Consider the following 25,052-nt stretch of genomic DNA (forward strand, 5'->3'; position numbering starts at 1 on the left):
GCTCAAGTTATGACGTTTGTTTTCAATTCTTTCCTCAAACTCAGCTCCATATATTGTTACATTTTTCCAGCCTCTGCAAAGTGATTTACATGGCACATTGCCTAACACTGCACTGTGTGCCCATACGAGGCCTCACAAGTGCACATGGAGAGCTCTGCACTGAGGCAGGTCCCACCTCACCAAGGGCAGGACCCACACCACTGCCCAAAGTGCTCCTGCCCTTCTTCAGCTAAATACTGGATATGAGCTCCTGCATTTCCCAGCCCACAGTGCCTCAGGGCAAGCTATGTTTGAAGATCCTGTCCTTCCCACAGCTTCAGTCATGCTGCTGCATCCAGTTGAGAGAAGATGCTGTAACTGGCAGCAAACTCTGTCCTCTTGGCCACAGAAGTCCTGCAAATAACCCTGTGGTGTCTCTGATCCAGCACCATGCCTGATGCTCCCACATAGATATCTCTGTCCAACATTTACACAGCAACGTGATGTAAACAGCATCTTCTCTCCGTAAACTTAATTGGAAACTCTCAATTGATTTTGTGCCAAAAAGATATACCATAAAACTCAAGTGGGCTAATAATGAGAAGGATATTAGCAATAAAACCCCATATAAGTCTGCACATAAACATGAGTGAGCATTATGAGAGTGGGAGACAGACATGCAAACCCTGCATGCTGCTTTCCTGAGGTGATTTTGCTAACATTTGGAGCTCTGGTGTAATAACCTTTCACATAAATACTGCAAGACTTCACTACGTAATTATTTCATCTTGCATGTCATCATCTATATTTCTCCCAGAATACAAGTGGTTTAGATAATTGTAGGGAATGTTTCAGAGTCAGTTGCTCAGTATCAGGTTCAATTGCTTTTACAGCAGCACGAGGAGATACTGGAGGGATGTCAGCTCCAGGGGAGGCAGGGAGATGGAACCACATCCTGGAAGGTGGAGGGAGTGTAGTGCAAAGCTGACTGAATTCAGGTATAAGCCAAACCATGCCTAAGCTAGTATAGATCTCCTTTCTGTGATGAGGCAACCAGCACTCTGGAGAAGGAGAGGGCAGTGTTGCACCCCTCAACTTTTGACACAGTCTCCCATTGTCTTCATCATCAGAGTGGTGGAATGTGGGTTGGATGAGAGAACAATAAGGTGGGTGGAAAATGGGCTCTGCCACCAGGCTGAGGGAGGTGCAACCAGCACTGCAAAGTACAGCTGTTAATCAGGAACTGGACATGTGCCTCAGACCAGTGTTGAGACCAGTATTGCATCTTGTCTCCCCTAATGAGCTGCCTGATGGGACTGGGGGCATTCTCTGCAAGGTATCCCCAAGGTATCCCCAGTTCGGGGACAGGCATATGCTGGAGGGCAGGCTGCTTCAGAAGGACTTGGAGAGGCTGGAAATTGGGCTGAAATTTGGGATTTACAGGTTAGGGGCCTTTCCCCAAGTTGCAAGTTTGTATGTGATCCCCAAAGATCCTGCCCCAGTGTTTAAACATCTCTCACCCAAAATTTTAACTGTCTTGTGTGCCAAAGCCTTCCCCTCCTAAGCACAGCATCACTGGTAAGAAGCCATCCTTCATCTTGGGCATTGAGAATCTAAACAACTTTGAGGGTCTCAAGATGAGATGCTTGGCCTGAAGCCCTTTGGTTTTAACTGAACCAAAGGAGGGATGAGTGTTAGACCTGGGACAACCCTCTTTGGGGCAGCTGGAAGGATTTGGCCCAGATTGAATAGTGACAGGAAGAAAGAAAGGAGTGAAACAAAACACTGTGAAAAGGGAAATCAAGAGGCTGTTCTGCACCTACAAGAAACCCTGAGCCTCATTATTTTTTTTCCTCACCTTGGAAAGTAATTTTAAGTATAGATTTGTAGGAAATGAGAGCTTCTAACCTACTTTTTCTAACAGCAGTGTCTAACATTCAGGTATTCCTGACACTCATATTTTGCCTCAGCTGTAACATTCAGCCCTTAAATAGTCCCAAAATGGGGATGTAGCTCCATAGGGGACTTTCAGACCAGAAGCTGCCCCCACTTTTTGTATTTTCAGGGTGTGTTTCAGCAAAAGACAAAACACCATGTGCAAGCAGATGGAGGGCATGGGGACATCCAGCTTCAGCAGGGAAACCAAGGCTGCCCTGAAGACCCACTGATCAGTGCCTACCTTGGAGATGTAGTTGGGCAGACAAGAATAAACAGGGACCAGAGTCTTTGTGCCTTCAAAGAGCACCCTGTGCATGTCAGAAGAAAGAGCTGAGCCTTTCCCCACTCACAGCTAGGAACTACTAGAATAAAGAGGCTTCACTCAAGAACATGACTTGACACCTGGGCATTTCCCCCCACCTGGGCAGAGGTCTACAAATCCCAGCCTTAGGGTCCCACTCCCACTGTGAATTCCCAAGTGGGAGGCCTGAGTTCACAGGACAGCAGGTCACCAAACACAATGCTCCTAGGTTCACAGTGGTGCAGCATTTGAGTCATGGCATGGAAGCTGAAGATTTCTGTCTTGATGCATCCATCTGCAAAGTGAGACTAAGGTATTCACGCTCCTCCATAAAGCTCCTGACAGAACATGAGACTTGAGACCAGGGAAAGCTGCCCACATCATCCCCACATAGGAAGTAACAGGTCCTGCTAGGGGGAGCTTTCGGTGCTGAATCAAGATTAGGAGGAAGGAAAGTACAGTCTCCCCCTCTGCCCTCTCCAAATCACAGCATTCTTTTTTTTTTTATTTTTTTTTCAGTGATGAATTCTCAAAGAAACTACTTGTTTAAGGCAAGAAGCTGAGGCATTTAATTACAGTGATGCCATTCATAACATGACAGTTAAGCATCTGTCGGATTTTTTTATAGTATAATCTTTATTCTATACCAAAAAAAAAAAAAAAAACCAAACCCTCTGGGCTAATCTGGGTGAAGAGCCCTGACCCCAGGAGGCCCCAGGAACAGCAAATCCCTTTCACCAGTAACTCAGATTCGTCCTCTCTGCAACACATACAGTTTGCACGACCATCCACAGCTTTGAAATTCTGTGGGGTAAGTCAAACACCAAGGAAGCCCTCATTACATATCACCTCTGGTTTTCCTCACATCTGGTGATTTAGACCATATCCTTGTGACAGCCTAATCCAAAGTTTTTCAACCTTTCTGTACTACTGGACATCCAACTGGGCTTCAGTCAACCACACCCACTGCTTGCACAGCCGTGGGCTTTCTCATCTCTGCTTTTCTCAGCCTTTCAATGGGAAATGGTTAAAAGTGATGTAGTTCTGCAGATTAGCTGGATGCCTGACAGTGGTCTCACAGAGGGATCCAGGCACAGTGTAGGGAACATTAAATGGGTGCCAAGACCAAATCCTATGGACAATCACAACTCTCAAATGTCACTGTGTTTCCACCATGCTCTTCTGCCCTTGTTGAATGCTTTCAGAAAGAAGTTCTGAGAGAATTATCACTGCAAGAGTCATCCAACATATTGCACTGTGAGACTGCACTGTTAATGTTTTAGTGAAGCATCAAAACCCGCTGAAATCTGCTGCTTCACTGTGCAGGTAAGACAAGTTGCAAAACAAGCACAGAGTTAGCAGAGACCTCCCCAGATACACATAGCCCTGCCCATCAGATAACAAGCTCTGCTTTAGAAACTGCCTGACAGATGTTCACAACCTCTCCCTCCTCCAGACAGGTAGCACCCGGGGCAGGGTGGCACAGCAGTTCCAGAAGCAGCAGTGGCAGTCAGGATGGCACAGGCCTCTCCCACTCCTGTCTGCAGTTCCCAATTTACAGACAAGGTTTTCATGTAGCAAGAGATGAGTGACTTACCAAAACCAATATAGGGTAGGATTATTATTTTTCAAGCCCAGTTCTCCGAGGTCCTGTCCTAACACTTTAACTTAACTATTAGACTGGAAATTAAGCTAAAAAGCCACCAACCTACACCAGGTCCATCACTCTACCCCCATCACTGTGATATACCTGTAAAAAGAGTATTGCCCTTTAATAAGCAGTTTTTCCTTGACCAACTAAAAATATCTATTTGTAAAATGCATCTTCATGTATCTGAAATACTTCTACATGCTTTCTGAAGAGATGTGCTCAAGCTATAGTGTGATGTGAAAGTTTATAGAGGCACAAACCAAAAAAAAATCTGCTCCTCAAAATCAAGCAGCAAAAGACAACTTGGGCTGGCCCCTGCTTCGTGGGACTGTGCACAGCTCATAGGGGCCAGATTTTCACTCTCAGCAGCAGAACAGCTTAGTGAATACATATGCTGGGAAACACAGACTGAAAAGTCCAAGTCAAAGTTCAGTTATTTTGGAATTGTTAATGTGAAAAATAATACTTTATTATAGGAAAAATCCTCGGAGACTTCCTCACACACATTCGTCACTCAGAGCAGCTACAAGGAGGTTATTCCAACTTTCCATCCTCACATTAATCGCAGAAGCACCTTGGAGTGAGTCCCTGCAAGAAGGAAAGCCAGACTGCAGTGGGCACTTTGCATGTATACAATAAAGGAGACAGTCTGTTTTCTTGGGCTTCACAAAAATGTAGATAACAGAAATAAATAGATGAGCATTGAAAGAGCAAGCAGCATAGAAAGCAGCAGGTGAAATTATAACACTTTGAGTAAGCTGTGAATGCATGGAAATTACTTTCTAATTGACATTTTTCTGAAACCAACCATACTGCTTGCCTTCAAGTGGACAGAGCAGTGTTGCACAAACCTTCAGTACATTCAGCACAAGCTTGACAGCTACCAATTAATCCATCCATTAACTGAACAGCTGAGGAAAGAATAAACAGGCCAGAGCATCATGATCTTCTGTGTTACTGTGCTGATTAAAGTGTCTACGAATTACAGCTGTGTCACCTGTAACAGTCTTCTTGCCTACTGTTCAAAGTTTGCTGGTTTTAGGTTCTAAGAGAATAATCTTCTAATGATATTAGAGTTCTAAGAAAAAAAAATCTTCCTTCTTCAGTAGGCACAGGAGGCTTTTCAGCTCACACATAACAGCTAAACTAAGCAGGTTTTTGGGGAGCAGATACCTGCTTTTATGTCATTTGCTCTACTGTGACAAGGCTAAAGTTTGCATTTGACATCTGAGGCCAATGAGAGTTCTCTAGTGGGTCTCACTGCACACAGCTTTATAAAGCAATGGTGTTTTCAGTCTTAGTCTTGGAAAATCTGTGTGTGCTGAGTCCTGGATTCACTTTGATGCACTGACTTCTAGATCCACATGCACTGGATCCATGCAAAGCCTTGCATGCAAGTTCTCCAGCTCATGAAGAGGAGTTATAAAGACTGCACTTGTTCTTTCAGTGGGAGAACATATCATAAGAAAGAAGGTAGAAAAGATGAAGGGCGAATTTACATTCCTCTATTTTATTCTGTAGAACTACTGAAAACAAAGGAAGCGAAGAAACTTGAAAGGATCTATTTCAGAAGGAAAGGATATTTCTCAGAGAAAGAGTAGAGGTACTCAGAATGGCAGAAGGGAGTGAGAACCAAGCATGCAGCACAGAGGACCAGGGTACATCTCCATGGACAAATGACTATCTCACAATAGGCCTGCAAGGTGGCCCAAAATTCACTGTAGAGCATGTCCTGGGTGTTCCCCATGGATACCAGCTGGGTCTCCCAAGAACCAATGCCAAGAGCATCCCAGCAGTAGGGAGTCCAGAATCACTTATTATCAACACACTCTTTTCTACCTTGTGAGTATATCCAGACATGCCAGAGAAGAGGTCAGAGCTTCTCACCACTCCCAAGTCCCACAAGATGAATGTAACATATGCCAGGACTGCTATGAAGGTGGTGGGTGCAACACTACCAGCCTGGTTCACTGGGAGAAGTCCATACAACACAGGAGAAAGTTATGTTGGGAGCTCATGGATTAGCAGCCATGCCATTATTTCTAGAAGTGCTACACATTTACCACCACTCCCAGAGTTCAAAGGGAACTGAGAGCTCTAACGGCTTTCTAAAAAACACAGTATAGGATTTTAATTTGCTTTTCCTGATTCACAGCATGTGAGAATCTCTCATCATTTCATGGATGGGGAGGAAAGTGCAACTTTTTCAATGTTTTGGCAGAAAAACAGAAAACTAGGTTAAAACATATGAATTAAGATTTTATTAGAAAGTCCTCAGTGCAAAAATCTCCAGAACTGTATTGTTTTAGAGAAGTTGGTCACAAGAAAAGGGCATTGTTTTCTTTCTTTTCTTTCTTTTTTTAAGCACATTAAAAATGGATGAAAATAAGCACACAGCCCTCCAGCAGCTCCCAGCCTGCCCACCCTCTGGGGTTCAGTTGGAAAATTGTGCTTGGAAAACATCTACAAAAGCATTGGCAAATGTATATCAGCTTTTTCCCAAAAGAGCTAACAGGCTTTTATTATCCAAACATATCAGATGGCTTGGAAAATCCACATCTGTACTGAGCTGCCGAATGGGAAATGAGATCAAAATGTGAAACTAAGAACTTCCGATACTTTCTTTGTAAATGACATTAAAACCAGAGGAGAAGGAGGTTTAGCTTCTCCATTCCCCCTCATTCTATCAGCTCCTGAAGTCCCAGCAGAAGGAGGCTGTCAGCGAGGAGCTCCCCATGGGGCCAGCGAGCCCCTTTCCAGCTAAATACAGAGGAGAGAAATGAAGAGCTGCTATTTCAAGGGGCCAGCCCTGGTGATGGTCTCAGTACCAGCATTTTAGTTGAACAGATAAATCAATCCTTGCAACCCAGAGAGAGAGAAAAATATGAACAAAGAACCTTCTGCTGGTGTTTCTTAAACCAGAGACAATACTTCCAATATATTTTTAATACTTTTTAATATAAGGCCAGTTTTCACCAATTAAGATTAACTTTTTAAATACAACATCAGTGCTTACTAGAAGGAATGTTAAGATTAACTCAGCACACAAGTTTGTGCTCATAGTTTTTACCGCTCTGGACATTACAAAAAAAATTGCACACTTCCTTTTTTGCTCTGGCAGTGACTGCTGTAGTTATTATTTTCCTCCCTCTCTGCTGCTGATGCCAGTTGAGCATGGAAATACACATAAATGGAGAAAATGGACAAGAAAAAATCAACAGGAGAAAAGGCTTTTGGAGTGAAAGTTGCCTTACGTCATTTAAAGTTGCTAGAATTAGCTCATTTGAACTCCTATGGTGTTGGGAGATGTGGTGTTTAGAGATAAATCCAGCTTTTCTTCAGCGATATAGTTCATCCACTATAATAAAGTTTCTACCAGGATGAATTTGAGTTTAGCTTTAGGCTTCCTAGTTCCTGTTGTTGTATGCCAGCACAAGAGTGCTGCTCTGTGCAAGCCTCTGTGTCTCCTGAGCACTCAAGAAGGCAGGTCAGCGCTCAAGCTGAATCCTCCCAAAATACTGGAGAGACCTTTTCTGGGATACAGAAAAAATCAGACACATGCAGCCTAGGGCAATAAAAAATAATATGAAGTGGGAGTTTTTCTGTGCAAACAACTGACCATTGAGATGGAAAAGCCTCATTAAAGGAATATAAAACTTACAACCAATTGGATCTACATAATTATTCAGATCTGTAAAAAGTCAAGACAGTCCTGAGATAAGTTTTCTGTATAGCTGATGTGGAGCTGTGATAAAGCACTTAGAGTGAATCATCACCTTATTCCCAGAGCCAGATAACAGGACATACACAAATATCTATCTTCAGTTATCAGCAGAAAAGTCAATAAATTCTTGATGCATTCCTCATCCACTCTCCTGCAGTCTGGGTCTTTTAGGGATTGGGCAGGCTCGTAGCCCAGCTACAGAAACAGCACAAATGTCACACTTGTAGCTCACCCCAGCACTGGCAGATAGGGGGGTGGCAAAGGGGAAGCATCTTGTAGGTGTCAAACTTGTTTACTAAAAACCAGGTAGACACCCCTGAACTATGTTGTAGAGACAGAGGACAGCATCTAATCAGGCTGGACTTGAACCTGTATCTGGGCTGAGCTACACAAGGCTCCCAAGCCTTACTCATCCCCTCAGTGATCTAAAGATATGCTGTGTCAGCCTATAGACCGTGCTTTATATCGAAAATGTGGATTTCCCATGACCTCAGTGTTGTCTTTATGTGACTTCTGGGTGTGTAGGTTCAGAGTTGAGCCAGTGCAGAGGGCTAGCATGTCATTCTAGCCGAGAATTAGCTCCTGTGCCTCTGGAGTGAAGGAGATATTTGCCATTTTGCTTCACTGGGACCAGGATTTCAGGGAAAGAGCTTATGAAAGTAGGCAGTGAGTTGGAAGAGAGGGAAAGGTGTGATCTGGACAGCCCAGGCTTTACCTGTCTGCTGGCAAGAAAGGAAAGCTGTAGCTCCTCTGTTACAACCATAGCTAAAACTGCTAAGCTCTGTGGGAAGAAACTGTGCTGTCTTTTATCTCCTGAAACCCCCAAGGTTTCCCCCTTTCTCCCACCACCTATGCAGATCCTGCAGATTTCATATGGTGAAAAAAGTCCATGCTAGACTTTGATGATATGGTCACCAGATGTACCACATCTGCAGTGGTCCTTAGACAAAAATATCACTAGAGTTTCTGATAAGACTCAGGTCAGCTGTCACTGGAGTGGTGACACTCTTTACACTCATCCCTGTGCATCCAGCACACTCAGATCCACTGTCTCCAAATCCCCAAGGTGAAAACTTATTAGCAGTAAGCCAGTCAGAACCAGGCTGGAGCACTGCCAGGGGTCCTTCTCAAACCTCTCACACACATCCACATCCAGAAAACATTTCTTCTAACCCTGGCACGCATCACTAGCTAAGCCAACAAGGAATTCCCTCCTGACCATCCTATTGTTTCTTACCTTCAGCATCAACTCCATCATCTTCTCCCATTAACTTCTCTCCAGCAATTAATCCACAAAAATCCACTTTGGCACCAGCTTTGATGTTTTAATTGTCCAAAGGTGGAGTTCAGGAGCACCTCCTCAGCCTGCAAGATCCACTGCTGTGCTCCTGGCATTTTCCCCATCCATATTGTGTCAGATGAAAGAAACCAAGAGTCTCACCCCCACCTGCATTTCTTATCAGCTGGTTCACTTTTTTTTCTGTAGGCAGAGTTTTTCATCATGGTTTGCTACCTCGAGTGCAGTCCTACACTCACATGGTCACACAGTTTTTGAATGATGGTGAACCCAAGCATGGCCAGGTTGGTACTCAGGCAGTGAGACCCTGTATCCATCCACACCCTGCTGAGTCAGCATTGCTGCATCCCAAAGAAGCCCCTCACCAAACCCAACTCTGATGTCAGCTGGGGCCTCTGGGCCTTCTCATAAGACAAATATTTCCTCATGTAAGCTCTGCTGGGACCACAGATGAAGGTGGACTGCATTAGGCATCTGTTTTCCATTGCAACCAAGCTGTTTTGAAATCACTTACATTTTTTGTGGAAGCATTACTGTGTTACCATCAGCTTCAATGGGAATTTCTATGCCAGAGTGGCAGATGAGGCAGTTCACCACTCTGCCCCGCCTTTTTATATTTTTTTTAATTTTACAGTACACACAAATATTAACATATCATCCTGATAAAGCTTTGTTTACTGGCATGGTGCCAGCCTCTCTGCAGTGCCTCCTGCTTGGCAGCCTAATCTCCTGAAGTTCGAGGGATGCAGTCCAAATCTCTTAGCAACATTAAATCTCATTCAATTAACTTTGTTGGGGGACAAAATCATTTTGTTACTGCTGTTTGCCAGTCTGCCATACACAATATGCCATCCAGCAGTTAGGCCATGCAGCCTTTAGATACAGCACACTCCAGCACAGCAGCTCTGGCTGGATTTGCCATCCTGAGCTGCAAAGCAACCCATTAGCCAAAAACTCCAAGTCCTCAGAAAGGTCCATGGTGGCAACCAATCCAAGCCACTGCTTGGGTTTTAATGGCTTCTATTGATGCCACTTGTGGTCTGCATCCAGCAGAGATTCCTGCTCCAAGCATCTTTGCTCCCTCTGGGGATTCATATGCCATCCCCGGCTTGAGAGACACTGGGGCAGGAGCCACCAAAGAGATGTCCCAACACAGCATGGCCCTGCACTGGAGCTGAAGAGCGCCATACATGAAGTGTATGCAGTTACATCTCCTTCTGGCACTGCTCTATGAATAAAAGGCCAAGGGATGGCCTCCAAGGGATGTTCTTCTGTACCTGTATAAAAGCAGGGAAATGTATGAGGATGTGTTCCAAATCCCCAGAGAAGAAGAAAAGGAAACTACTACTAATCTCAGCTAGAAGATGCTGGGTGCTGTACCCTCTGGGGAATGGTGGGTTAACATCATAGGCCTCTCCTATGTGTGATTTTACACAGTATTTATGCTTAACTGCAACACGTGAATCTTTAATTACAAATCTAAGACATTAAAGGGAAATTAGCTTAGTTCAAATTAATTTTCTTTCCAGAACTAGTCAAAAACAACCAAAGAAGCAGTAATTTGATTCCACCACACAGCAGGTGGCATTATATCCTTCATTAAATCATACAGATATGACTAATATTAATCTTCACTTGTATCACTATGCATCAAATTTGGTATCCATCACACCATCCTTAGCATACTAATTATTTTTAAAGGTATTTCATTAATGTGTTAAGACATAAGTAAAAGCAGTGAATTCCTGGACAGGAATCGATGCCTCTCCCACCTCCCCTCCAGACAGTAGATCCCAGCACTTCTCTGAAAGGTCTGCACCAATATTAAAGCATTAAGGAAAACATACAGAAAATATACATATATTTTTCCTTCTATTACTGACTTCCAAAAACTCTTGCAAATAAATTCAATGTCTTGGGGAAGAGGGCTCCCTTATCTTCATATCTTTTAATATTGGAAGGAGTCATTCTGAAACCAGATGGTAATTTACAGTTCATAAGCAGCAAAATGGATGTCCATGCCTTTATAAAGGTATACACCTTTATCTCTTACTCTCTTAGTGTCTCCCCCCCACTTTTTCCGAGCTTCCCCCTAAATTGCCACCCACTTATTGAAAAGCTAAATCCTATCCTGCCTGCTCAGTCCTGGATAAAACACAGTTGTTGGCTGCATGATGTTAAACTTAATTTGTGTCTTGTAATGTAAATGCACCCAGGGATTGAAGCAATAGGCACATTGTTTTTATAAATCAAGTTTTACATGCAGTATCTTTTTTCCTCCAGACACTCTCAGAGTGCAGGATAATCAGTATTTTACAGGGAGCACATGAGTTGAGTTTAACCATCTCTGTTGAAAAATTTCACCACAAATTTGTCACTGGTCTAGGGTGACATTTAAGATGGCTACTGTGACAAAATATTTTTCACTGAGAAAGCTGCCTTTTTGGGATTTTCAAGATCAGAAAAAAACCACTTCCCTTTAGTTGTGGTAAATACACATAGCCTAACCTGTAATTTACCATGTTATCCAGGAGTTGGCTTTGCAAATCCAGCTTTCCAAAACTTAGAGAAGCTATTACTAGCATGGCCTTGGAGCAAAACAAAATCCTGGAGCTAACCCAGCATGCAAGGAAAATCTATGTGCTGAGGACCTACGGGCAGGTGTCCTACTAAGAAGATGATACAAACTGTTGGCTGAGCCCCAGAAGGATAAAGACTCCAAACTGTTACTGTAGCACTGTGATACTGCTTTTATATTTCTGAGTGTGGTATAGATGCACGTTTCTGAGAAAGAAGGAAAATTCCTATTGCCACTGCTGAGATCCAGGTCAATCTTATAAATATTTACCTTAACATCCAGCAAGCCCAGCTAAGCCTTCCTCCTGGTGTCAGTGACAGGGTGAATGACATGCAGCGTAGCCAAGCCAGTGGTTTTAGACTCCAGGGATCTGGCTGTGCCATGAGTCCCTTGCATGGGGTTGCCAAAAGTCCCAAGAGCCCCAATGTTGGCGCTGATTTTTATGAATGCTTGGCCACAGTCAAAGCCATTGGAGACCTTGTCTCCAGTTTTCTCAAGCTCTAGTTTCCCAACAATAAATTGGGATAACCATAGGGGTTGAGACTATGAGTGTGCTGTGAAGCTTATGAAGTTAATATTATAAGTATGTTAAGACCCTGGTTTAGACAGAGCTACAGAGGGATTGTTATTTTTGAGCCTACACAGCCAAAGACCAGTAAACTCATAACACACCTTCAGAAAAGAGATTTTTATCTTCTCACATTAAACCTGACCAGGGTAAACATGCTTCTGTCCTCCTGCTGTTGAAATATATTGCCATAAGTGTATAGTGTAACATTTGACCTGTTTCTCTTGAATTTTCCTAGATTACGGTCAAGTCATTTGCACTTCAATAGTTCAGGGGCTGTACTGCAATTTCTGGGGCTGGAAAGTAGCTCAGCTGTAAAAACTTGCTGGAGGCTGCAAAATGGCATAAAGAGGCTAAGCCAGGGAGTAGTTTTAAAGACAGTTTTGGAGGGAGAAAATTATTATACTTGAATCCTTCCCCCTCTGCTCCCCTTTTGGTTGTGAGCCTAAAAATTATGTAGATCTTCGAGGCTGTCTTTCCAAAATGGCTTAAAAGCAAAACTACAGCAACCACTGCCAGCTCTCTGACTCAACAGGTAAAGCAGAGTCATCAGCGCAAAGTTAAATGGCCTGATCAATAATGCACTGGGGCTACATTGATTGTATATGTTCAGAAAGGGACAGGGGAGGAACAGATGTGTGAGGACTCTAAGCCTCTATGCACCATCCCTGCCATAAGGGACAGGGGAACCTACAGCAACCACGGGCTGTGTGCTCTTCTGTCACCATACAGACCTTGGCACAGCAGAGCCACTGTGGTCCCCTAGATAATACCACCATACAGTACTGCCCACAAAGTCTTAATACTTGAAAGTCTAATACTTCTCCTCTGCAGAGTGTGCCACTTGGAACTACATCATTTTCTCCAGATTCCCTCCCCTCCCTTCCCAAAACACCTCTCAGATAATGCATATAATTTAATAGCCATGTATTGTTTAAATCCTCAAAACCAGCATGAAATAAAATAGAGAAACTAGGCTGCCTGTGAACTTTCCAGGTCTCTAGACAGGTGGCAAATTGTATCACCAGCCCCTCCAGAGTTGCCAAATATCCCCATCAATTCTGTTTGCACCATCAGTCTAAAGAGGCTGTATTCTACTCTAAGGGACAGATAAAGACACATTCTGAAACACATTCTACAGTACAGATAAATATACAAGCTGTCTCGGTGAATTAGTTACATGTGCAAATAGCTTCCTGAAGAGCAGGCTCAGTTTGACGGCTAAAAACTGATCCAAAATCAGCAGGAGTCACCAAAAAAAAAAAAATCCCCTACTTTGAACCAGAGGCTCTGGACCAGGTCTTTGGTTAATTGGAAATGGATAACATTGGATATGACACCTGCTGGGCAGTCTTTGGTCACTAATCCACTCCAGTTGCCCACAAAGGCTTGCAACTGTTGTCACCCTTCACGCCAGGCTCAGCAGGGAGGTGAGAGATGAATGCCTCAGAAAGTCAAACCACTCACCCCAGTCCTGTTATCTTCTGGATGGGGTCAGGGCAAAGCCACGGGGGAGCATAGGTGAAGTATGCATTGCCACTGGCCATGGAGCACCTGCCTCCAAATAGGAAAAAGAGAGTTTAGTCTCCAGCACTACGGATAAACAGGGAGGAGAAAAACAGGACAAAAAAAGTCTTTAAAATTCAAAGAATTTCTACTGAAATAGTGCCATAAACTGGTGGGAAAGACTTCTCAAAGAAAGTAACTTTCTCTACAGAAACAAATATATGATTTCTCAAGTGGATGCCCCCCCAGCCCTTAGCACTGAAGTTCTGTAAAAAGCTCCAGAGAGGGATTTAGCCTGGCTTATAGGCCAGGACAAGTCCCATCAGCTTGTAGCCGAGATACCACTTTTGTTAATACAGAAGTTGCTTTTTATTCCTTCTGCCAAAGCAACCTGGCCTGCCTGGTCCCGCAGTGAGGTCATAACTCAGGGCTGATCACATCACAGCACGTTGCCATGGCAATGCTTGAACTGTCACAAAGGATGTGCGCTGTGATTTCACAGCAGATGGGCTGTGAGGGAGGAAGCCCTCATTTAAATTTTAAAAATTGCTTTAGTAATTAGCAAGAGCAATAAAAAAAAAAACATTGAAAAGAGAAGAAAAATCCCCAAACTGTCACTCTCAGCAAAGGTTATAGGATTCATGTGGGATCTGCAGGCCATCCACAAGAAAGGCCAAGCTGCTGCTCCAAGTTCACTGAGTTTGTCAGGTCACTGATAAGTCCAAAAAAGTCTGGAGCCTGCTTGGCTACAGGAGGCCCAGGGCAGCGGTGGGTGAGCAAAGCCCCCATGGCCCATCAGTGCATTTCAAAGCCAGCCGCCCTTCGCAGGGACCTGACAGGAATGGCAGAGGGCAGGCAGAGGCTGCCGAAGGCTTTATTAAAACACTAACTGCCTGACACAAGGGGAGGTATGGTGGCCTGAGTTCAGAAGTTTTCAGCAAGGAGCTGGCTCAGTTATTTCTACAGTCTACGAAGAGCACAGAGTCACACAGATGTGGCAGCATCCCTTCAGGGACAAGGTGGAGTTTTACCCCTCAAAGGTAAGAGTGAAACACCATGGCTCCCTAACTTTCACAGCCCAGCAGCACTGACCCACAGCAGCCTACACAGGCCTTGGCCTGCATCCTCAGCAACTCTCGCAGAATGATAACCCATTCCCACCTATTGCCCTGGCACTTGGGAACTGAAATCAACAGTAAACAATGGAGGCAGAGCAGATGGTGTTAAGCTTTCCAGATAGCCATGGTGCAGCCCTACTCCCTCCTTGGATTTCTCCATCCCTGGCAGAGGTCACCTTGAGGAAGCAAAGCCTCGGGTCCCCATCCCCATGGCCACCACAGCTCACTGCAGAGACGCCGACGTCCCCCGGCTCCCCACAGAAGCTCTCTTCCACATGACAGCAGCTCAGCAACCTCAAGGCAGAATTAAATCTCTCTCCCTTCCGCCTGCAGCAGGCAAAGCACGTGGTGTTTCAGGGACCTTGGGCTGAGTCCTCATATTTAATGGGGAGAGCAGACTTCAATGCAGCTTGTTCCTTGTTCATTCAGTGACTAACTGTTGATCTCTCCAAGAATAAGCCAGATGGTTCCCGTGATAAGTGATCAGCTCTCCTGGAGTTTTTGAAACAGAAAAAGACAGATGCCTGCGTGCCTCTTGCCAGGACCCATCTTAAGCTCAGGCAATGAGTGCAAATGCTTGGGGAGGTTGTGTTCAGGGGATTCTCTCCATCCCAGCTTAGCAACTAATCTTCCCCATCAGCCCTTCATCCAGGAGGGGAGGCATCTTGCGTTCAGACGGCTTCCCCCAGCTTAAGGGCACTACAAATCATAAGATCAGCCCTTATAATTGGATGAGAAGACTTTGATATTGTTTTCCTTTTTTTGTGCATTTATATTAACATCTCATTTTGCAGACAGCACATCTGATCGGTGCTTACTACTTCAGCTTGTATTTGCATACCCGGGTGATTGAGAACACTGATAGGGGTGACAAAGCGTTTCAGCAAAGGAGAAAGCTTGCTTTGGGAAGCTGTTTTGCTGGGGTGGGAAAAAAAAACAGGCTAAAGAGCTTTGTTTCTCAGCCATTGATATGCACACCACCAGTCAAGCACTGCTTCCTGACCTCAGAATAGAGATCAAGGTGTCCACAAGAGAGGGAAAAAAGGTAGCAGTGTTTGTCTGCTGACTTCTTTTTAATTTGTTTTTACCTTAATTCCTCCCTCTGATTGTATAGGAGGCCTGATCCCACTACTGAGCTGGCATTAAAAACAGAAAGCCAGTGCATCACTACACCCATGTAGGGTTAGAAGAATGGGGTGGAAGAGGAGATAGGAGCAAGGTGTAAAATTAGCAACAGAAGCTGAGCTTGGTTTTTCCCAGGACCAGCTCTATGGCAGTAGCTTAGCCCACCAGCCAAGGGCTGGTTCACCTGCCCTGGGAGAAGCAAACACATCCATTCCAAAGGTCACAGACTACCCATTTGCTGCTATGTCTTGTAGGTAAAACTCCTACAATCTCACAGAGTTAGGCCAGCATAAAAATGAGCAACATCTAGCCATGTGCTCAACAGAAAACACTTCTTTTATTATCATGCCTCTGTTGTGGCTCTTAGAGGATGTACATTCCCTTTTAGGATATTTATGCAGTATTTTCAGAGAAAAATTCGGAGCTGCACCTCCAAGACAGGGAATTAGATCTGTAATGCTGACTCAGCCTTCAATTTCACAGGATTAAACAGTCAGAAAGAAACCATTAAGCTGAGAAAGACCGAAATGTATGTGACAATACATATGTCAGACACTCATCTCCACACCGTAAGAAAAATATATATACATATCAGTACACAGTTCATTATGTCTGACCAAGGCATTATTTCACAGACGAGACTGCAACTTCATCTGAGGGCTTTATGGAGCAGATGTCACTTTAAATCCAGAGACAGTGCACAGAAGGAACAGAGAGGGCACTAGATTTAAAGCAAGCAAGTACTCTGCCCTCACTTTCCTGGGAAATTGTGCATGCATGTTCACTGTGCTTTGTAATCAGCGTGGCTTTCACTGTGTTACTAATTAAAAAGAGAGGCCTTACGAAAAAGAAATTTAAAACTGCAAATTTCCTTTTGCATATTCTGCAAAAGCAATTTCCATTTTGTTATGTTACCCTGCATCACGTTAATGTCAGGTTTTTATAAATGAATTACATACTGAGACTTAGTAAGAATATTCGAATTGCATTCATCACTGATACTTTTTTCCTTGTGTGATTTCCCAAGGAATCAAGGCCTTTGTAATTATAAACGATGACCTTAAACACAGTTCTCCCATCCCTCAGTAAACTTTTGATCATTTCACTTAAGTTCAACTAAATTTGACAGAATCAGAGCTAACCAACCAGATACAAGTTTCCTAAAAGACAGCATCCAGGTAGAGATGCCACACAGCCTGTCTGTCCCACTGCTCAAGATTCAGAGGAGGAATTTGAGGACCAAGTCAAAAAACATTCACAAAACCAATCTCTGTGCACTATATTTTGCACCTCCATGTGGGAAAATGCCAAGTCACCCACAAGCAGGTATTCTTAATTAGATTACACAGTGTGAACAGCTTCTCTAGCAGTAATACTGAATAGTCAGGTGCTCAAAAAGTTGTCCTTAGTCCATTCTTTTAGGATGGCAGTAACAATTGCTCCAATTTTAAACCCACATCCTCTTCATCTTAAATACACTGAATTATGCCTTATTTTTAACGACCTTCCAGCTCTTAATTTGTGTGGAACCATCCACGATTTTGGGGAAGGTGGCTAAGCCTCACTGCGGGCCTTACTAGGTGCAGAGATCTCTTTGGCCTCAGGTTAGAACAGTCTTTGTTATAACCTGGGCTTAAGGTCTGAAATCCCCCACCCGGCTCCCACTGACGGTCCTTTCTTGCACTTGAAAGGCAGCATCAGTTGCCATATCACCTAATCAGTCAAACAGCCTTCTGCATTTGGAAATGAAAAAACAGCTAAACAGGCCTTAAAGTACGTGTCAATTAGGACAACAGCAAGCAGATGATTTTTCACCTGTTTTTCCACTGATGTGCCCTTTCAAGAACATTTTATACTCAAAAGAATAGTAGTCTTATTAAAACACTTAGGCTTGTCTCTTCTTCCAGATCCTAGAAAAGGAAGCTAAGAATTTAAGACAGTAAGAAAAAAGTGTGCCCTGGCAGAAAATCTTTGCACCCTAAAATAACTTTTTTTTTTGCGCCCAAGTATTCAAAAATCAGAAACATTTTCAGGCTGGACAGCTACTGAAGAATTAAACAAAATATATTCAATAATACTTAAAAGAAAAAGAAATTTCCATTAAAAATACCAAAAACACCAACAGCTCTAGGGACGAACACCAGAGTTTGATGAGCATCAGCGAGCTCTGAGGGGCATCTTGTGTGCTCCCAACAAGTGCAGAGAGGACGCCCAAGCTTGTCCCTGCCTAACAGCTACCATCTGGAAAGAACAGGAAAAGTTAGCAGACATCTCAGGGCTGGTGGCAGCAAGGAAGGAATCCATCCTGTTATCAAATACTTACAGAGAGAGACTATACTCAGTCAGGCAGTCAAAAACACGCCTACTCAGATAAGGGTATCCCTGCAAAGAAATCTCTTGACACTGCTTTGACATATTTACGTTCTTCTGCGATTATTCAGTTGCAATAACTTAGAGCTCCTCGTCTGACACTCAAACACGAGCCAGTCCCCAGTCCTCAGCCGTACACGGGGAAGGGAAACAAAACGATGCCCAGCAAAGTTCCTCAGCTGGGTTAAGGGCTGCAGCCTGGCCGCCCCGCTGGTGACATGAGCAGGGTGAGAGCCGAAGCAAGCCGAGATTTAAAGCCTGTAGAGCATTAAGTATATAATTAAAAGATTAATCTAATGCGATCTAATCAAAGATACTGCATCTAGATAGCACACCCCTGAAGTTACAGTGAGATTATGCTACTCTTAAGTCCTATTAGCCTGGACTTGCTGGAAGATCTGCTATCTAGTAGCAAGATACAATCGGTAAATTATTTCTTTTAATTAATTCATTGAAGTAAACAGAAAATAGCCTGGGTCCTATCTGTCAACATCTCTTTGGAAGAAAGGCAAAGAGTTCAACGACAGTTTTAAATTGGGGAAAGGATTCCTGCGTTGCAGCAGAGGAGCAGAGATTGCAGTAGCATCCCTTGGAAATACACACCACCTTCTTCAACAAACAACCACCGCCTGAAGCCCACCCAAAAGACTGTAGCTTGGAAAACCTCTATCACAAGCCGGAGGTGTAGAAGTGCCTCCCACCTCCCCAGGTAATCAGCCCCGCTTCCGAGGGGCAGTCTCACGGCAACGGCATAGCCTCATCCAGACCCTCAGGATCCCGTCGCCGTGCCTACAGCGGGGGTCAGCCCCCGCCGTCTCTATAGCAGGAATGCGATGCAGAGATGGTGGTCCCGTCCCCACGTCCTAGAACGAGGGTCCAGCCGCTGCCATCCCCACACGGGGAGGGTCCAGCCCACGGGATACTGGTCCGAGGGTCCTCACTCCCAGCCCTTCTACCAAGGGTCCATGTCCCCCTCGGCATCGCCACCGCTCGCACCTCCCGGGGCCGGGGCGGGGAGGGGGGTCCCCCGCTGCGAGCCCCGGCTCCACCCGGACGATCGGGAGGGTCCGTGTGGTTCCGCCCGTGGAGCGGGACGGGGAGCGGCGAGGACCGGCGATGCCACCGGCCGGGCCGGGCACGGGCCGGCGGTGTCACCACACGGGCAGCGGAGCGCCCGGCGGAGCCCACGCTCGGGGCAGGGGGCGGGGGGTGCGTGGAGCATTGCTGGGGCTGAGCCGCGGGAGGCGCGGCCGGGCCGGGCGGGCGATGGGGGGGGGCGCGGCCCCGCGCGCAACTTTCCGCCGCGCCGAGGGACCCCGGCGGCCGCGCCGGCGGTGGTATCGTATGCAAATACGCAGGCTGACGTCAGAGATCATGTGGGGTTTGGCGTAGATCCCCGCCGATCGAGGGCTCTTTTTTTTTTTTTCCCTTTTTTTTTTTCCTCTTTTTTTTTTTCTCCCCTTTTTTTTTCCGCGGCGGGGCCGGGCCGGTGCGTGCGCGCGTGGCGGGGCGCGCGTGTTCCCCGCGGGCCGGCGCGGCGGGGGCGGGGGGCGCGGGGTCCCGCGGCCGCGGGCGGCGCGCGGAGCGGAGCGGCGCGGAGCGGAGCCCCGGTGCCGCTCCGCCCGGGACAGTCGGTGCCGCCGCCCTGGGCGCAGGTAGGAAACTTCCCAGGCGGGGCCCCCTCCCCCGGTGCGCGGCGCTCCCCAGCCGCCCCCTCCCCGCGCACGGACTCTCGCCGGCGCTCCCGCCCCGACCGCTCGCACCCAACTTTTCCTCCTGCAAGAAACTGTCCGGTTCCCTGGACTTCGGCGGGAGCCGGGAGGTGGGGGGGAGGGCGAGGGATACCGCCGGGGGTGGGAGCCGGGAGGGTTGTTCGGGGTGGGCTCTTCATTATTTTATCTATATTTTTCATCTTTGGCCATGCAGCCTTCCTCCCCCCGCCCTTCTCCCGCTCCCCGCCGCCTCCCGATCGCAAGTTTGGGTGAAGGGGGAAAAGCAGGAGGAGGGGGGGGAACATGTCTACGTTTGTCTATGTCGACATCAGCAACACAAAATATGGCGTCCGCTTTCGACAGGGCGTTACGTAGAGGCGAGCAGGGGATTTTGTCAGCGCGGTCCCTGACGAGGAGCCGCGGGCTCCCGGGCCGGGGGGGCAGAGCCGCCCCGGGGCGCGGGAGGGGCCCGGCGCCGTCGCCGCGCGTGGCTCCGCGCCCGCGGCCGCACTTGGCAGCGGTTTCTTCTGGTTTAATTTTTGATTAATTTTTTTTCCCTCCTGCCCTCCCTCCCCTCTTTGGCAGCCCCCTTCCCACTCGTGACGCCGTGGTCGTGGCGCGGGGCTCGCTGCCGGTAACTGCGGGGAGCGGCGAGGCGGAGCGGCGGCACTGAGCCGGGACCGCGGCGGGGAAGAGCCGGGCGCCCCGCTCCATCCCTCCTCCACCCTCGGTGAAAGGCTTTGCCTTCCCGTGGCATTTTATTTTCCGTGGAATGGGGAGATTTGGGGAAATTCGGGCTTTGGCACGTTGCATCCACTTTTGGTTTTTTTTTTTTTAAATGAGGGGTGACTTTCCCGTTTTTTTAGCCGGTTTCCAAAGACATCACAGAACCGTCTCCTTTTTTTTTTCCTCCTTCTCTCTCTCCCTCTGGGATGAAGGCGACAGGGAAGGACACTGATTTATTCTTCCCCTCCACCCCTCCCCCCAGCCCCCCCAAGGAATAGAACTTGGAAATGATACAGGGATGTACCTGTCTGACTTTGGGGTATCCGTATGCCAAGCTCTTCCCTGAGCACTTTTGTTCGCTCAGAGCCTGGGAATCCCTCCTGAGGGAGACGGCCGGGGGGGCGGGGCATGGCTCTGATTTCCTCCCCTCTTGGCTGCCCGAGCACCTCTCCGATGGCGGCTCTCCATCCTGTCTTGGGGCAGGTGCTCCTTGGAAACCCTGTGAACTTGTGAGTGTCCTGCCGTGCAGGGGAAACCCACCAAAAGTTTTGGATTGGAAGGTGGAGAGCAAAAGGGGAGAAAACATCCAAAGAAGTAGGAATAGGAGGGAAGAGGAGGGCTCTTGGCTGGGTGTGAAAGTGATCAGGATTGCTGGGCATCAGCAGTTCCTGCCAGCCTGGTCCCGCTGCAGCAGCGCGGGGAGCAGCGGATGAGAGTGGCAGAGTGTGCAGTGCCTTGAGAAGCTGCACCTCTGGCAGCACAGGGCATTTTCTGCAGCAGTAGCAGGGTCACAGCGCAAGGCTGTCAATGAGATGCCTTTTTTTTGTTTTCTAACTACAGATTAAACTTTGTGCGGGGTTTGTCCCTCCTGGCCGGGGCTGGGGTGGTCGTGCAGGCACAGATGTGACTAGAGGAGGTCTGATGTGTCTAGCAGAAACCTCGTGCATGCAGCCTTACTGGGAAATGCCATGTGAATTAAGAGCAGTGTGTGCTGCCGTGGTTTTATTAGACCAGCAGATGAGTAATATTATTGTTTAAGAGGTATCTGTGACCGAAGTGCTTTGCCAGTGTAATATATTTCTGTCCCGGTGAAGCCTTTCTAATGTAGATGTGGCTTCAGTGTGTTGTATGAACTCAGCAGCTCTTTGAAACAGAATTGCAATTTGATCTCCCGATCAGGGAAAGCAAGGTATTGGCCAGCAATTGGGAAGAATATAAATGCTGAGAATTGGCTGGTCATTATTTTACTTTGCCCCCATATGTGTGTTTATCCCCTCAGACTTCTGTAGAAAGTAATGTCCAAGAGCTCTCCCATGTTTATCCTCTGTTCTTGTATCCGTGATAAACTCAGTGCCAGAAAGCATGGATCAGTTTGTATATCTCAGTTATCAGCCCAAAGACCTTGTGATTACTCACCTTTGTAAAATGACATTTTTCCTGCCTGTCCACCCCAGGAGTTCACCTGTCAGAGTTTCGTCACACAGGACATTGCCTGCTGTCAGTGTTTGAAAGTAGCACACTCTTTCCAGTCGTTTTCTCTCAAAGTACCACTTGTTTTTTTCCTTTTTACTCTAGTTAAAATCAGCAATTTCTAGACAATGTCTGTAAAGTGAATAATCCATTATATGAAACAGCCCAAGTTTGTAGTATCATATTTGGGTTCATTCTTCTTGCGGGGGGGAAGTTTTATTGTGTTTTTATTAAAAGTCAAAAAAAGCCTGCATTAAATTTAGTAAAGTTACTAGCTTCTTTTTACATTTTCAAACCAGTTTCAAACTGCTCCAGGCTGGAATGAGAACACAGCAGGTTTTGCTCATCCTCGTAAAAGACAAAGAGTTTAATGCCAGGCATGACATCACTGTATTTGCATGTGCAACATCTTCAGGTTTTATTCCTTTTTGCTTTGCCCTAATTGGATGATCTTCAGAAATACTATTTGGAGTTTCTTCTGGCAGGGATGTTTTGATCCATATCTAAATTATTTTTCTTTGTGTCCACTTAAGGAATGGAAGCATCCACTGAAAATAAATCAAAAGAGTGTTTTAATTAGAATTTGTTCAGAAACATGCAGTGTCAAAACTGAATTTCCTGAGATTTCAGCATGGCTGTCAGGTAAAGCTGCATTTACATTTTGTGTGGAGTGTAATTGTAGTTCGACTTTCTTTCAGGTGTGAGGGTAATTCAGCAAGTGTGTTCTTTCCCTAAAAGTTACTGCACATCTGCATGATGGTATCTGTTCATACTGGAAGTAAGTTAATAAACAAAAATTGTCGTTAAAGTAATCTATAAAGGCTTTAACTTAAAGCCATTAAAATAATTGCTGCTCCTCTGTCAAGGTGTGTTTACATGTGTCCCATCATCTGGAACTAATATTCGTGGTTAGGTTATCAAGCTTTCAAAAATAGATCTGAAGTTTATGGGATGTAATGGTACATTTCAGTCCCAGGGTAACAGTAAGTTGGGTTTCTTTCTGAGCAGCTGAAAGAGCTGTTGGTTTCCAGAATGTTTCAAATACTTTTCATACAGGGTAGTATTTGAGAGTTTAATTTGTGAAGATGTAGCAAAATGGAAATAAAATAAGTTGGGCATTTGGAAGATGAAGGGAAGAGCATTCAATTCCAGCCGTGCCTTCCAGAGACAGTTCAGAAATCACCAAGCCAGCCCTCTCCCCAAAACTGCTTTGCAAGGCGGAAGGGTTGTTTCATTGGTTGTTTTGTTTTTAAAAATTAGCATTTGGGGTTGTTGCAAAAATGTTGAGTTTGAAAATAAGACAATGCATTTGGCAAGCTTTTTTCAGAACCATGAGACTTCAAACCAGTTTCTGAAGTGAAAACTGAATTTTCCGTAAGCTGAGTTTATGTAGAATGACCAGTATTGTGAGTCTGCTGGTGCAACTGAGGGAGAGGTGTGAAATGATTTTGTGTATTTAGCACTGCAGAAGGCTCAGATCGCTGGGTTTTGTGAGCAGAGAGAGAACGACACAGGCAAGGAGAGAAGGTTTAGGTGTTGGCAACCAGGAGGGGACTTCAGAAAAGTCATCCTGGGAGATTCTGATAGCTGAGGAGGTGGATTATGGTGCAGTATCTCCTTGAGTTCATGGATGAGACTGCACATGCCTGGCCTGCATTGGGCAATGCCCCGATGGGGCTGGCGGTGGGAAGGCTCATGTCAGTGCTTGACAGGGGAGCGTTTGCCATCTGGAGGGGTGACTGAGGAGGAAGGGTTGGGAAGCAAATGGGGAAGAAGGTGGTCTGGAACACACCTGCATGGTTAGAAATCATGCATCAGGAGTGGAGGGGGTGAACTTGCAGCGAGTTTTGGCAACCTTTTGCAGATTGGCCGGGGGCGCGGGCACATGCTGGGTGCTGAAAGCAGGGCACAGGCGGGGAATTCAGCTTTGCTCTGAGAACAAGCCTCCCCAACAACATCTGCAGTTTATAACTTCTCCACATTGTTGTGCAGCAGGGACCCGATCTAGCAAAGTGGAGCCTGCTCACCACTTGTCTGCCTCTCAAATTAACTTTTACAGACTTACTGGGAGGAATTTGCAGATGTCTACACCTCCCACCCACACAGACTCCAGATTAAACAGTACCATGGTCCAGGCTCGCCCTTGGATTCAGTTTCCATCTGCATGGTTCAAAAGCTCTGAAATCGTGTAGGTCTCTGTCTCATGCTGCCTTTATTTGGGACTGCCCAGTCTGAGGGTGGAAAGGGACCTTCAGATTTTTTCCTTATGTCCAATCTAAACCTACACTCTTTCAGTTTAAGACCATTGTTCCTTGTCCCATCACTACAGGCTTTCATAAAAAGTGAGAATGTGTATGTTTAATATCTCATAAGGCAAGGTACCCAGAGCCTTGGAGCACACAAGCACTTTGGTCTGGTCAGCATCCCACGAGCACACCAAGAACTTTATCCTTGGGTGAATGTGCTGATATTTATCATCCCAGCCCTGTCTCAGTACGTGACATTGGCAAAAATGTCCCTTTGCTGGTGTAACAGCCCTTTTGCTGATGGGTTTTGCCAGCACAGCTGCTTCAGTGATGTGTCCTGCCCTGGGCTGATACAACGCATGACAAGCGTTAGTGGTACAGACCTGGAATGAGATGTGCCCGTGCAGACATTCCTGCTGTCATGTGCTTGTTCAGCTCTTGATGTCTGCACATCAACCCTCCCCTCTGGGAAAGCCTTGTTACTGCTGGAGTGAAGCCGCAGTTAAGAGCAGACCCTCCTGCAGGTACAGGCACTGTAGGCTTGGGATCACAGGAATGGGCGCATCTCAGGAAATGCAAATGGCTCTCTGCAAGTCACCGAGTTTCCTGAAGACCGGTATTACCTGCCCACAGTGTAATTCAGTTCACTTGGTAAACTCATCCACAGCCTGAAATTCATCTTCTTCCCTGGAAAAATGTTGCAAGATGAAAAGCAAAGTTACTTGCCTTGTGTTACTCCACTT

General features: G+C 46.0%; 1 protein-coding gene and 1 long non-coding RNA gene across 4 annotated transcripts in view; one reads left to right on the forward strand and one right to left on the reverse strand.

The window, feature by feature from the left end:
* Positions 1-21,240, reverse strand: part of LOC116455151 — a 107,248-nt gene extending 86,008 nt beyond the window's left edge. Inside the window, exon 1 of the long non-coding RNA XR_004244310.1 lies at positions 20,898-21,240. This is a non-coding gene — a long non-coding RNA (uncharacterized LOC116455151). The remainder of the gene's footprint in view (positions 1-20,897) is intronic.
* ZHX2 (zinc fingers and homeoboxes 2) overlaps positions 19,721-25,052 on the forward strand; it is a 75,562-nt gene continuing 70,230 nt past the window's right edge. For 2 of the 3 annotated variants that reach the window (XM_032132522.1, XM_032132564.1), the window contains exon 1: positions 19,721-19,810. The gene's annotated coding sequence lies outside the window, so the exon portion shown is untranslated. The remainder of the gene's footprint in view (positions 19,811-25,052) is intronic. The other variant, XM_032132541.1, reaches the window with a different exon arrangement.

The sequence above is a fragment of the Corvus moneduloides genome, chromosome 1 (genome assembly GCF_009650955.1).
Source record: "Corvus moneduloides isolate bCorMon1 chromosome 1, bCorMon1.pri, whole genome shotgun sequence".
Taxonomy (NCBI): Eukaryota; Metazoa; Chordata; class Aves; order Passeriformes; family Corvidae; genus Corvus; species Corvus moneduloides.